Here is a 9402-nt window from a genome sequence, read left to right as displayed (position 1 = left end):
GGAGAAATAACGAATAGTTTATGATATTTTACAATAATAAAAATAAATTATGCAAAGCATTATAGCCATGCATTGCTGTTATATTATTCCGAGAACTATCATCTCCCCGAAGTTATAGGAATCTGTTATATCTTTAAAATTGTCTTTATTTCCTTGTTCCAAATGTAGAAATATATATTACATATATTTCTCACGCCCAGCTTCCCTTACTCCCCTGATCTAATGTTTTATACTTCATGTAACACTAACGTAACAGAATCTATTTTGTTACCTCAACTGTACAGAACACATTCACATTACTAAAATATAGTCTTAAAAGAAATTGTATGTTTATAGTCTTTTGATTTGCGGACATGTTGTGTGTATATAGTATAGTGTCAGACTCAATACTCTTGAATAAAAACAAGAATAGTTGAAGATATTTTAAAATTATGGAAGTATAGACAGTGCAAACTTGTAGTTTTTACACAGACATAACGAAGTGTTTCTGTATGTACTTTAGCGAGAATTCGTTAACTAGCAATGATTCAGGCTTCATAATTGTGCAGAAGGTTCTGGAGAATAATTATAGCAATGCGGAAAAGCTTGTTGGCGGCAGAGCAAAGCCAAATACACAATACTGTAGAATTTCCCGCTGTTTAACCAATGGCGAAGGCACGAACCTCCCAAGGAGCATGAATGTGAAACGACATAAAAACGAGCGAACAAAGTTATGCTGTTGTTCGTTCTTTAAATTAAATATTAGAACAAATATTGAATTCGACAAACTTCGGCTTAACAATTCTTCAAATTTATCATGTTCAACCTAAAAATAGCCCGCATCATGAGGTCAGAAAACTATGCCAAATAACAATATTAAAGGTGATGACATTCTTATGGTAATATACCACGCAATTTTTTTTAGTTTCTTTAACTTTCCTGCAAAAAGAAAAATTTACGACAATTAATCAGTTGATGGTAACCAAGTTGATTGTATCGTGTGCTATACATGTGATTGTCATCGAATTTGATCGTAAATGAAGACAAAATCTCACCGAACAAACAGACGATATATAATTACATGATAATTAACTTTTGGTATTTATAACTGTCTGCATGACGTACCATGATTTAGCCTATATATTATATTCAAAAATTCGGAATGTAAACATCATGTGACTATCATCTGACTATCTTGCGAATGTCTTGCTGGTTACGAGATTGTCTTTGGCTTTATTATCAAAATCTCTGGTCCTCATCGTTCGATTTCACTTGTGTTTATAGTAGATACGCCGTTTTGATACAATGGCGGAAGCAATTGCAGGTGTTTTAAAGATTGCCCTTGGTTTCGTAACGGACAAACTTCGTACTTATGGCGCTGAGAAACTTCAAGATGGGGGTTTCACCGACCAGAAATTTAGAGACTGGATTGTTCGCGAAATGGACGACGTCAAGTTTAAACTCGATGCTTTGTCTCGCATGCATCTTTCTGCGAGCGTTAGCTTTTTCAAACAAGGAGTTGAACGTCTGCTAATGTGTTTTGGCGACTCATTTGACGGCGGAAAGGAATCACAGTCGAGCGAATTACTGAAAGACGGACAAAGTTCAGCCAAGTCAAAGTCGCTGACTAGTGTGGGAGACGCGGTTGCGCTTGTCAATGTATTCAGGAAACTTAAGATCGAATCGAAGGAACGCTTTGAGTCTGCGAAAGGATTATTTGTCAAGTCTGCGGAAGAAGCGACATTATCGTTTCACAATGATGCATTGAAGACGAACGAAAGAATTCATGCAGCGGAAGTGCGCATTGCCAGCGCAATACTCGGGAATTTGGACGATCTGGAAATCGCTGTAAGTGACTGCTTACATTTTCTTAATGAATTACATAACATGACAGCCATTAAAGAAATATTTACAGTGCATATCAAAGGAGGGGTAAAGGCTCTTTTTAAGAAAGATTCCCGAGCAGAAATCGTGGAAACTGTAACAATGATTAATTTAATCTTGGCTGATTTTATCACGAAGTTTACAAAGCGAAGAATGGGTCTTTTTGATTGGCCAACAATAAAATGTGGGGACGATGTTTTCAATCCGATTTGTAACGACGAGAGTCTCGAAAAAATGGAGAGAATGGAAATATCAGTACCTTGGGAAATTTCATTTAGTGAACGTCTGCCGGGGAACTACCGTCTTGCTATAGACAGCAAAGGTGAGATATATGGTGTTTATACTGAAAATAAAGACAATATGGTAAAGTTTGACAGAGCAGCAGGCGAATGGAAACCGTTTAATATTTCTCCATCAAATGAAGAAGTTAGGAACTGTATTGCTTTAACCATCGACGATGAAGATATGATGTACATTCTAAGTTCATCAGGTACATTATCAGTTTACAGTCCAGATGGAACGATTGTTCATCAGCGCCGTTTAAATGGTTTTCCTGCCGGCTTTAGTGAGTATAGATTACTCATGACTGTGACGAAAGACAAGAAGATTATCATTTTTTCCTATGACGATGATTGGCAAAAAACCGCCGCAGTATATATTTGGGAGTCGTGGGACGGAACACTAGCCAGAAGTTTTCGCATAAGTCACGACCATAAAATTGATAACTTTTTTCCTTTCGACGATGAGGTAACTGTCTCACCGGTAGCTGAAGACATTTATGTTCACAAATCTCGCCAGCTTTGTACATATTCCCAAGAAGGAGAGTTCAAAAGAACAGTTAAATTGCTCCGTGGTGACTACTTTGGACCCACCATTAGTTTTATAACGTTTGACCATGTTACAAATAACTATGTTGTTTTTTCTTATGCTTCTTTGAAGACAATTGTGGAATGTTTTTCAAAAACTGGTAAAAGTCTTAATAATTTCGCCATCAGTTCAAAAAATGGCGGATGGTTTAATCAATATTTTCCTCTTAGTCATAGTAATGGAGCAATGGCTGCTGTGGATATATCCAACGATAAAGTATTGTACCTACGCTTACCAAAGATGTAATCAAACCAAAATACACCTTCGACAATGATGTCATCTTATAGACTACGTTAAATAGACCAAAACTCACCGAACAACCTGTAATTACGATATATTCGAGCAACTAAATGCATCAGTCAGAATTGTCGTGAACTGTGTCAAGGTGGTTAATGTATTAGAATATTGCAATGAATCGTGTGTAATTGACCAGTACAATTTATCAAGTTTTAGGAAGTACTATAATTCGTATATATATATATATATATATATATATATATATTATATATATATATATATAAAATATATATATATATAATATATATATATTTATATATATATATATATATATATATATATATATATATATTATATTGCAATACAATTTATCAAGTTTTAGGAAGTACTATAGTTCGTGTATGACATGGCAGCCAAACACGTTCCTAGCCAAAATATGGCTGAGGTAAAACTAGTCGAAACAGTCACAAAGAAATGTGTTGAAAAATAAACAGACCGGCACGAATCGAATGCGTTGAAATAGACACAAACCAGCCAGGATATGGGTCGGTAACATCATATGAACATGAACCGACCATATAGTAACTAAATTTTATGATTATATGGGATATCGCTCGGGGAAATGAGAATTAAGAACTATCGCCGTTTATTATTAAAGCAATACTAAATATTTTTCCGTGCAGTATCACGCAATCCTGCACGGAAAACCATTTAGTATTTTCTTTATAAAATAACTACAATGAAACGACGGTCAAATTTCCCACGCAAAGCGGCATTGTAAACCTTCCGTGCAGGATTGCCTCATACTGCACGCCTACGAACCAATCAAATTGCGTGTTTCATTGTAATTATCATATAATCTATTTTTCTGTTTGTATTTGGCCTATAGAAAGGACCTACTTCAACCCGCTGGGTAAGACGAACCCTGATAATTTAGTGGCATAATGCATTATGCTTGTGATTTACGTTTATGATTGACTGAGATAATAGCAGCTTGAACAAGACTGTTTTTAAGAGGAATGCATGAAACGTTTGTTACCATGCAACATTACAGAAGAAGATAATTAAATAGTTAAAATATATATTGGAATACAATTTATTGCGTTCGACGAAGGAGAACGCTTCCTAATCGTGACGTCACGGCTGAAGGCTATGTCGTTTTGAGATTTTTGTGTGGCATTTGCCTCGCTTTCGTGTTTTTGCGTTTGCTTCGCCTGCCGAATTTCTTGTCGCGTCCTAATTTCGCGTGCTTTCCGTATTTTGTTATTGTTTAGGAGTTAGAACCGGGAAATTGGGCTTTTGTATTCGCCTGTTTCATTTAAGAAGTTGTAGGAATTGTAAAGATTATTTTGATTTTGAAGTGTTTGAAATATCAGTGAAGATTCTTATCAAAGCATCATGAATCTATCTTGCAGTGTTTTAACGATGAGAAATCCGATCACCGAACGCACTTGCTAATCTTTGATTACTTCTAGTATAAGTTTTACGAAGTACTATAGTTTGTAGTGACAAGGAAGCCTAATCCTAAACCAAATGCATACGACATATGAATGGAATTACTGCCACATTTGCTTTACCGTGCAATTATAGTACCGGCCATATTCAAGTCAAATAAGTTCTTGAATTATCAACGAGAGGAAACCGAGAAATAACGAATAGTTTATGATATTTTACAATAATAGAAATAAATTATGCAACTGATCATTATAGCCATGCAGTGCTGTTATATTATTCTGAGAACTATCTTCTCGCTGAAGTTATAGGAATCTGTTATATCTTTAAAATTGTCTTCGTTCGAAATATATAAATATATTACATATATTTCTCACGCCCAGTTTCTCTTACCCCCCTGATCTAATGTTCTATACTTCCTGTAACAATAACATAACAGAATCTATTTTGTTACCTCAACTGTATAGAACACATTCACATTACTAGTGAGTAGTTGTGAGCGTTCTTCTTTGCCTTTAATGAAAAATAAGTATGTTCTAATAGCGAAAAAAAACATTTAAAATGTTGGAAATTTTGCACGAAAAATCAGATTATTGGCAGGAAACTTCAGGAAATTTTAAAAAGAGATCGAGAAGTTTTGTAATTTCATTGTGGAAACGCTGCCTATATATTATAATATTGAAAAAATCGAAATGTAAACATCATATTATCTAGCATCAAATGTCACTATAACAACTGCCAAAATAGACAAAACACTTCTCGACGTTTCGACCTGAGGGCCTTCGTCAGGAGAATTAGTATGAGTCTTGCTTGGTTACGAGATTGTCTTTGACTTTATTTTCAAAATCTCTGGTCCTCATCTTTCGATTTTACCGTTGTGTTTATAGTAGATACGCCGTTTTGATACAATGTCGGAGGCAATCGCAGGTGTTTTAAAGATTGCCCTTGGTTTGGTAACGAACAAACTTCGCTCATATGGCGCTGAGAAACTTCAAGATGGGGGTCTCACCGACCAGAAATTTAGAGGCTGGATTGTTCGTGAATTGGATGACGTCAAGTTTAAACTCGATGCTTTGTCTCGCATGCATCTTTCTGCGAGCGTTAGCTTTTTCAAACAAGGAGTTGAACGTCTGCTAATGTGTTTTGGCGACTCATTTGACGGCGGAAACGAATCACAGTCGAGCGAATTACTAAAGGAGGGACAAAGTTCAGCTGAGTCAAAGTCGCTGACTAGTGTGGGAGACGCGGTTGCGCTTGTCAATGTATTCAGGAAACTTAAGATCGAATCGAAGGAACGCTTTGAGTCTGCGAAAGGATTATTTGTCAAGTCTGCAGAAGAAGCGACATTATCGTTTCACAATGATGCATTGAAGACGAACGAAAGAATTCATGCAGCGGAAGTGCGCATTGCTAGTGCAATACTCGGAAATTTGGACGATCTGGAAATCGCTGTAAGTGACTGCTTGCATTTTCTTAATGAATTACATAACATGACTGCCATTAAAGAAATATTTACAGTGCATATCAAAGGAGGGGTAAAGGCTCTTTTTAAGAAAGATTCCCGAGCAGAAATCGTGGAAACTTTAACAATGATTAATTTGATCTTGGCTGATTTTATCACGACGTTTACTAAGCGAAGAATGGGTCTTTTTGATTGGCCAACAATGAAATGTGGGGACGATGTTTTCCATCCGATTTCTAACAACGAGAGTGTCAAAAAAATAAAGAGAATGGAAATATCAGTACCTTGGGAAATTTCATGCCGTGAACGTCTGCCGTGGAACTACTGTCTTGCTATAGACAGCAAAGGTGAGATATATGGTGTTTGTTTTATAAGTAATATGGTAAAGTTTGACAGAGCAGCAGGCGAATGGAAACCGTTTAATATTTCTCCATCAAATAATGAAGTTAGGAACTGTATTGCTTTAACCATCGACGATGAAGATATGATGTACATTCTAAGTTCATCAGGTGCATTATCAGTTTACAGTCCAGATGGAACGATTTTTCATCAGCGCCATTTAGATGGTCTTCGTGACGGCTTTGGAGAGTTTAGATTACACATGACTGTGACGAAAGACAAGAAGATTATCATTTTCTCCTATGGCGATTATTGGAAAAAAACCGCCAGAGTATATATTTGGGAGTCGTGGGGCGGAAAATTAGTCAGAAGTTTTCCCATAAGTCACGACGATGAAATTGATAACTTTTTTTCTTTCGACGATGAGGTAACTGTCGCAACTGTAGCTGATAAATTTTTTAACAAATCTCGCCAGCTTTGTACATATTCCCAAGAAGGAGAGTTCAAAAGAACAGTTAAATTGTCCCCTAGTGACTACTTCGTCACTAGTTCTATAACGTTTGACCATGTTACAAATAACTATGTTGTTATTTCTAATGATCTTTCGAAGACATTTGTGGAATGTTTTTCAAAAACTGGTAAACGTCTTGATATTTTTTCTACGTGTTTGAGAATGGAAATTTGTGAATATTGTCCTTTTAGTCATAGTAATGGTGCAGTGGCTGTGGTGGATATACGCAACGATAAAGTATTGTATCTACGCTTACCAAAGATGTAATCAAACCAAAATACACCTTCGACAATGATGTCATCTTATAGACTACGTTAAATAGACCAAAACTCACCGAACAAGCTGTAATTATGATAAATTCGAGCAACTAAATGGATCAGTCGGAATTGAACCGTGTCAAGGTGGTTGATGTATTACAATTGCAATGAATCGTGTGTAATAAAGAACGAAACAGTTTTGGGTGTTGTGCATGATTTTACTCGATTTATCGCCAACTTTACAGAAGAAGCCGATAAATAAACGTTCCTAGGGGGGTCGATAACATCGTATGAACATGAACCGACCGTATAGTAACTAAATTTTATGATTATATGGAATATCGCTCGGGGAAAGGAGAATTAAGAACTATCGCCGTTTATTATTAAAGCAATACTAAATGGTTTTCCGTGCAGTATCACGCAATCCTGCACGGAAAACCATTTAGTATTTTCTTTATAAAATAACTACAATTAAACGACGGTCAAATTTCCCACGCAAAGCGGCATTGTAAACTTTCCGTGCAGGATTGTCTCATACCGCACGCCTACGAACCAATCAAATTGCGTGTTTCATTGTAGTTATCATATCAAACTCTCGCTATACAAATAGTCTATATCGCGTTACAAGCGATGATACCCCCAGCAGTGCGCAATACAAACTTGTCCAAAATAAGCGCTTTTTCTGTTCGTGTGCCTTAGAAACTGAAGCTATCTTTCACTTACACGCGGATTATCAAATTTAGACCTATGCCACACATTATTTATTGTTTTTGGTAAAGATTCGTCGTATCCCGGAGTCGGACTTTGGGGGTTGAATGTTGCGGGCTATATAAGAAAATTGGTCAAAAATCGCCGTTTAGAGCGGAAGTTGCGGGAAAACTCCTCGTACTGCTTCCACTATACAATATTTCTTTTCCTTACATTCGGAATTGAAATCTACATGTTTTGGCGCGTATTTTGATATGAATTTCGTACATATTCAACGTGAATTAGCTTCGGACCGATGGCCATGAACTGTAGGTATTTTGCGACATTGGTCGGCATTTACATATGTTGTTCACACATTGATTAATGCAGTCTCTGCTGTTGGTGATGTGAACACAATCGGAATGGAGGCCCGCCGTTTACTTACGAGATAAGCAGGCAAGGGAATTTTATATTTTCACCTTGTATGCTTTAATATAGTACTGTATAATACCACAGTTGTGTATATTTTGACAAATTTTAAGCCTGACAAATGCTGTCTAAATATACACTGTAAATAGCGTTGGCAATAGCCTACGCTGCTACAGTGATTTTCTTATTGATATATTGTGTATATATTATATAATATGCTGGAATAAGGGACATTAATATCGTTCACATCGGCTATACCTGCGCGTGTAAGAGCGAATTTTAATCAAAAGGTTTTATTGTTGTTTATATTATCGACTCTATCGTCTATGTTGAAGCGGCGGCCAAAACACGAGGCTTTTCATGCTGAAGAAACGGGAAATATATTATCTTTGCCATAGCCTATAGGGTCGCCATTCATCAAAACGCGAATCGTATCCTTTAAAATGCGTACGAACACGTTTAGTTTTTTGATCAACCTCTTTAATCTCAACCTCGTAGAGGTTATTGTCTTTCGCCTCCCGTTTAAATGATTTTTTCCACATCGAACCGCAAATTCGTGGACAAAACGTTGAGGTTTGCATAATGTGCGCTTTGGTCTAGACACCATATTGTTTTACAAGGCGCGCATTTTGTAACAGAAAAAAACTGGACACTAGTTTGAGCAAATGTTCATCTCAATAGGGAAAGAGTTTGATATGTATATAATCTATTTTTCTGTTTGTGATGGGCCTATAGAAAGGACCTACTTCAACCCGCTGGGTAAGACGAACCCTGATAATTTAGTAGCATAATGCATTATGCATGTGATTTACGTTTGTGATTACTGAGATGATAGCAGCTTGAACAAGACTGTTTTTAAGAGGTATGCATGAAAAGTTTGTTACCATGCAACATTACAGAAGAAGATAATTAAATAGTTAAAATATATATTGGAATACAATTTATTGCGTTCGACGAAGGAGAACGCTTCCTAATCGTGACGTCACGGCTGAATGCTATGTCGTTTTGAGATTTTTGTGTGGCATTTGCCTCGCTTTCGTGTTTTTGCGTTTGCTTCGCCTGCCGAATTTCTTGTGGCGTCCTAATTTCGCGTGCTTTCCGTATTTTGGTATTGTTTAGGAGTTAGGACCGGGCAATTGGGCTTTTGTATTCGCCTGTCTCATTAAGAAATTGTAGGAATTGTAAAGATTATTTTGATTGTGAAGTGTTTGAAATATCAGTGAAGATTCTTATCAAAGCAATCAGGAATCTATCTTGCAGTGTTTTAACGATGAGAAATGCGATCACCGAACCCACTC

This window comes from Dendronephthya gigantea, unplaced genomic scaffold (genome assembly GCF_004324835.1).
Source record: "Dendronephthya gigantea isolate DGI-Jeju-01 unplaced genomic scaffold, DenGig_1.0 000102F, whole genome shotgun sequence".
NCBI classification, from domain to species: Eukaryota; Metazoa; Cnidaria; class Anthozoa; order Malacalcyonacea; family Nephtheidae; genus Dendronephthya; species Dendronephthya gigantea.
Note: the sequence above shows the minus strand (reverse complement) of the source record.